The sequence below is a fragment of the Prosopis cineraria genome, unplaced genomic scaffold (genome assembly GCF_029017545.1).
Source record: "Prosopis cineraria cultivar Desert tree isolate PC_DT_omini unplaced genomic scaffold, ASM2901754v1 PC3, whole genome shotgun sequence".
NCBI lineage: Eukaryota > Viridiplantae > Streptophyta > Magnoliopsida > Fabales > Fabaceae > Prosopis > Prosopis cineraria.
This window is the reverse complement of record NW_026555334.1, coordinates 34,426,928-34,432,937: the sequence shown is the minus strand read 5'-3', so window position 1 is coordinate 34,432,937 and position 6,010 is coordinate 34,426,928. Positions and strand designations below refer to the sequence as shown.

Sequence of the window (6,010 nt, the reverse complement as noted above, 5' to 3'; positions counted from 1 at the left end):
GAATTGGGCTAGATGGCATTAATGAAGTAAAGGAAGCAACAAGCATAGATTCAATCACTAAAGGATTGCTTAGATGTTAAGGGTTGAGTATTATTCATGGCTTGATAGACAGAGGGCACGCTAGAGTTGCAAGATTGAAAGAAGACTTTAGGATTAACTTCCTCTTCAATAGGTACAGATCTTTTATTAATAAAACCTGTAGAGAAAGGAAAATCATATTCATTAAAGATAACATGTCTTGATATATAAATCCTGCCTGTAGGATTAAGACATTTGTAACCCTTATGTGAATTACTATAACCCATAAAAACACACTTTATGGTTTGAAATTGGAGTTTATGCTGATTATAAGACCTAAGACAAGGATAACAAGCTGATCCGAACACCTTTAATCTACTATAGTCAGGATATCTGGTAAAAAGTCTTAAGTAGGGTGTTCCTCCGCCTAAAACACTTGTAGGTAGTACATTTATAAGTTTTGTGGTTGTGTGAAATGCTTCCCACCAGTAGAATAAAGGCATTTTTGCTTGGGTAAATAAGGTTAATCCTAATTCAACAATGTGGTGGTGTTTCCTTTCAGCTCTCCCATTTTGAGGAGATGTATGAGGGCATGAATGTTTGAAAAGGATGCCTGAATCTTGTAAAACTTTAGAGAAACTTCTATACTCTCCTCCCCAGTCACTTTGCACAACATTAATTTTGCTGTCAAATTGGTTTTCAACAAAGTTTTTGAATTGAATAAACATTGACAAGGCTTCATCTTTAGTTTTTAATGGATATATCCATGAGAATCTACTATAATCATCCAAGAATAATATATAATACCTAAAACCATTTACTGATGCTAGTGGTGAAGGCCCCCACAAATCAATATGAATTAATTCTAATGGTTTAGAGGCATGAGAGGTTGAAAGTTTGAATGGTAGAGAATAAGGCTTGTCATATTTGCATGTTTCACAAAATATATTTTCATTCATATTCTGAATTTTCAAATTACAATCCTTAATAATTTGAGTCAATACTCTATTACTTGGATATCCAAGCCTACAATGCCGCAATTTCTTGTTTAAGTAAATACTATTACTATTTATTGAAAGATCATCTTCTTCTTTTGTAACAAACATGAGTTTAGCTCTACCATCCTCCTTCTCATCATAAACTTTGAACATGCCTATACTTGGTAGTCCTTGTAGCATGATTTCCCCCGTTTATTGATCTTTAATAGAGAAACCATGAGATTTAAAAATAACATCTGCATTGTTATTTGAAGCCAATTATAAACACTCAACAAGTTTTTCTTAATCTTAAGAGAACATAAAATATTAAGCAGGGAAACTGTAACATCCTGATTTTTATATAATAAAGAAATTGTGGAATTTAGGTTTTGAGGAAAAAAAATGATAATAATAGGAATTTATATTATTTGAGGTTATTTAGAAATAATATTATGATTAGGTATTTAATTATGAATTTAAAAATTTAAATTTAAAACCACATAAGCAATATTTAGTTAAGATATAATACATAAATAATTTTTTTTATGTGTGTGTTTAAAAAAAAAGAGAAGGTAGAAGGAACAAAAAAAGGGGGTAGAAGGTTGTTGTTTCTAAGTCCCACATTGGTTAGATGAGGGAAGAGAAGAGGTGCCTTCATGTATAAAAAGGAGGGGGTGTGTGCATTAGGAAGCATGAGAGGCTAAGATGCAATTTAGAGAAAATTGCAACTTTTGGCCCAAAGGTTTGAATAATTAAATTCAAACCTATAGTTTTTTTTAATATAATTTTGGGACTCACAATCCCATTTTTATATTATTTTTCTCTCTTCCTCTCACGTTGCTCGGCGTTTTCTCGCAAGGGAGGATTATTTTCTTTTTCTTCAGGTATGTTCTAACTTTCCTGTTTAGATTAGCATTTAAAAATTTATTTAATTACAAAATTAATTTTATAGTTATTTTCTAAATAATATTAGCTTTCTAGTGATATGATTATTTTGTAGGATAGAGTAAATATTTTGATTAGGATTTTTTTATAGGATAGTTAATCTGATGATATGATAGATTAAAATATAGGTTAAAACTCTTAGGGATATAATAAATATTATAGAATATTTTATTGAGGTTGAAACTCATGTTTAAGAATTTTTGAGTTAAAATCTAGATCTATATGGTTGAATTTATGTGGAATCTGAGATGTAGGGATAAATCTCTAATTATTAAATATTTATTTAAGTATGAATAGGTATTTTTGAGGTTATAGAAAGGTGATTTGAGGTTTCAGGATAATTCTAAAATTTTTAATTTATTTTTGAACGAATTTTTAGAATATAGAATGATGAAATTGTGATACTAGAAGTGATTTGAGGATAAAAAAAATAGTTTATTAGGGTACGAGAATTTTAGAAAAGAATTTAGAAAGTTAAATGAGGCATAAATCTTAAATTAGTATTAATATGGATTATAGATCTAAGACTTTCTAACTCTTTAAATTAGAGTTATTTATTTTAATGTAAAATTAATATATAGTATTGTGAAATAATTATGTAGATTATATTGACAAAGATAGTGGTGAAAAAGGAGTTGTGAAGGGGAACTTGTTATTCAAGACACAAGGTAACCATTATTAATGTGTTGTGATGAGTGTGTTTGTGAATGGTTATGTGTTGTTTTGTTGTTTGGAAAAATTATGAATTATTGAAAATAAATACTGTATATACTTGTTTGAAATTATTGCCAAGTGGGTTAAAAATTTATTTTTGTTTATCATGATGAGATATTATTGTTCGGATATATTCCTGTTTGGATATTTGAATGATGCATGACTTGTCAGGGTATTTTAATGTATGGTGTTAATGGGAATTTCTGTTCGGTTAATTATTACCACGTGGTAAGCCCTCATTGGACCCAATGAGTGGCGTGTCGCTTGGTCCAACTCACCTTTGGCCGGGTGATTTGGCGTCCGAGCATGGTGAAAGGAGGAGATAAGGTGCAGTCATGCAATTAAATACTTGTTCGGTTTGTTTGAAAATATTGTTTGGTTAAATGTTTTGTGTGCCCACTTAGCAATCGCATGATTAGTTACATCCGCATGCATCATTACATATTAATTTTTGGTTACTGGGACTTTTAAGTCTCATTCCCCGTGGTTAATATTTTTACAGGAGCGAATCCGGCCGAGAAAGCACCAGAGGTGTAATTATGGTGTATGAGACACCATCTTTTACGTTGCCTCTTATTTTGGATTATACAATGTATCTTGTGCCAACTTAGGACATATCTTGTCTATGGAGCATGTAAACTCTAATCCTTTTTATTAAATGCATTTATATGTCCAAGAGGATTATGTCTGTCCCTTTTGATTCATGACCTAATTTAAATAACATGCTATGAGGATCATGTCTGTCCCTCATGGTTCTAATTGCTTTTTGAGATATTTTAAGACCTGTGGTATATTGTCTTGGATGTATCATGGTAGAAATTTTTCTACCATGATAAGGGTTCAATGAAAAAAAAATGATTTCTTGAATTAATAACTTGCGAAAAATCGGTTTGTAAATTTGAGGGTGTTACATATTACTTGACTCAATGGTACCAGACTTTGCCTCAACTTCGTTAAGGTGGTAGAGGTTGGAGGTTCGAGTCTGGGGAGGTTCCAAAAGACCCCCGTGAGGGTGGGGTGAGGAATACGCTCAGTACCACCTGGGCTAAAGCCGGCATTACCTTGTGAGAGGGAAGTGTCCAGCGCCTGGGAAAAGACCCTGGAGAGGCAGTGGTGACCCAGGAGGGCTGTTACATAAAAGGCGCCTTTTATGTAACAGTACGAAGCCACCCCTTGGGCCTCGACTCGGTACTGGACTCTGGCCCATCACTGGACCAAAGCCGACTTTCCCACAGGTGGTACTGTGGTTATTCCTCACCACTGCCTCTCCAGGGTCTTTTGGAACCTCCCCAGACTCGAACCTCCAACCTCTACCACCTTAACAAAGTTAAGGCTAAGTCTGGTACCATTGAGTCAAGTTGACTCAATGGTACCAGACTTAGCCTTAACTTTGTTAAGGTGGTAGAGGTTGGAGGTTCGAGTCTGGGGAGGTTCCAAAAGACCCTGGAGAGGCAGTGGTGAGGAATAACCACAGTACCACCTGTGGGAAAGTCGGCTTTGGTCCAGTGATGGGCCAGAGTCCAGTACCGAGTCGAGGCCCAAGGGGTGGCTCCGTACTGTTACAGAAACACTCTTATGAGGAACATTTTAAAGAGTCGAGGACTCTATTTTTTCAACAGCAAGTTTATCTTCATTAACAACCACAATTTTAACATTACCATTAAGAGTAATAGGATTTTTCAGACGAGCAGGATCATTTATTACACGACTAGTTGCTCCACTATCAATATATCAAGCATCATCATTCACAGTCTCGGGAGATGCCTAAAACACAGCATTAAGATCACCACTGGAAGAACCAATTGAAAAACCAACTTTCTTCTTAGGCCCTGACTTCACAAAGGTTCGGTCATAGCGATAGAAACATGTGTCAACCTTGTCACCATATCTTTCACACAATTGGCACATAGGACAATCCTTACTACTGTTAGTCCTGCATGAATGGCCATGAGCATGACCTCTCGAGCCCCTGCTAGAAATGATTCAATGTAGTTGGGAAAATTAGTAGTAGAAATATTCAATTGGGAAACTTACATAAGTTGATCCATGCGACTTTCATATGTGAGCAAGGACACTTGAAATTTGATCCAGATTAAGTTATCGGATTCCTTGCTCGGCTGTACTACAATCGAGTTGTAATTAGCATCTAATTCGACTAGCATTTGAATAATCAGATTAGGTAGTAGAATGGAGTGTCCAGCAATGGAGAGCTATTTTGCAATGCTTCACATTTTGGACAAATACTTGACCATGCGAGATCATCCTTTTTGAGTGTGTTGAAGCTTGGTTTTAAGCATTAGAACACGAGCTTTGTTCTGTGCACCGGCAAGTTGACGTGCTGCATTCTAAAGACTAGTAGCTGTTGAGACTTGGGTCATTTCTAATGAAACCTCAAGTGATATCGTGTTCAATAACTAGCCAAAGAGTGGCTAGTCTATTGCTACCCAGTCTTCAAACTCTACGTTAAGTTTGATTTCACCCTTCTTATTAGGAATAAACTGAACTGGACAGAGCTTAGTTCCATTGACAAAGCCTTCAAGTTTGTGTCCTTTGATTATTGGCAGTACATGAGTATGCTGAATAATGGTGTAGTGTGTTCCATCCAACTTGATAGAACAAATTTGGTTGAGTGAATCTAAGGCACTAGGATTTTTGGTGAGTAAAGCAGTAGAGGCAAGAGAGCTTTGAGATTTATTCGAGCTTATCGACGAACCAGAAGGAGTAGCCATGTCTATTTGCCTTTTTGCTTTGCTACCAACTTAAGAAATAAATATTATAAAAATGGCTCACCAGGCCCAAAGTATTGTATTGATTTATATTGATAAGGTACACAACCCTAAAATACATGAACATAAGACACGTATACCAAAAAGAAAAGAATAAAAGGATGATTTAGAAATTGTTACTGGGCTTCGTATAGATATAGCTAATTGTCCAATAGAAGATTGGACTTGTTATTGCATTTAGTATTGTGCATTATGCTAATTGTCTTAACTTAGTTATTTAGTCGTCTATATTTTTTAAATTTTGAACTAGGTGTTGAAGTAATTTTTTATATGTTCTTAGAGATTGTCTAATCTAACCTAACCACAATGAAGATGTTAATATCTGACTTTAAGCCAAAAAGAAAAATTACTGGCATATAAAAATTTTAGAATTATCATATACTAGTATTGGGGGGAAAAAACTAATGGCGGTTGAAGGAAGAGTAACGACAAAGATGTTGACATAATATCGTCACTTTATTGAGGGAATGTTGACATGGGATACTCATTTGTTAGGCGACGCATTTTTGCCTGAGCTGACGACAACGTTGTTACATATATTAAGAACCACTGGGCAATTCCCACAGAAAC

The 6,010-nt window shown here is 34.8% G+C and overlaps 1 long non-coding RNA gene across 1 annotated transcript; it reads left to right on the top strand.

Moving 5' to 3' along the window:
- The first annotated feature begins 1,618 nt into the window (after nucleotides 1-1,618).
- On the top strand, nucleotides 1,619-3,349 carry LOC129304794 (uncharacterized). Its single transcript, XR_008591781.1, has 3 exons — nucleotides 1,619-1,879; nucleotides 2,543-2,608; nucleotides 3,157-3,349. It is a non-coding gene; the product is annotated as an uncharacterized LOC129304794 (long non-coding RNA).
- Nucleotides 3,350-6,010: the final 2,661 nt, after the last annotated feature.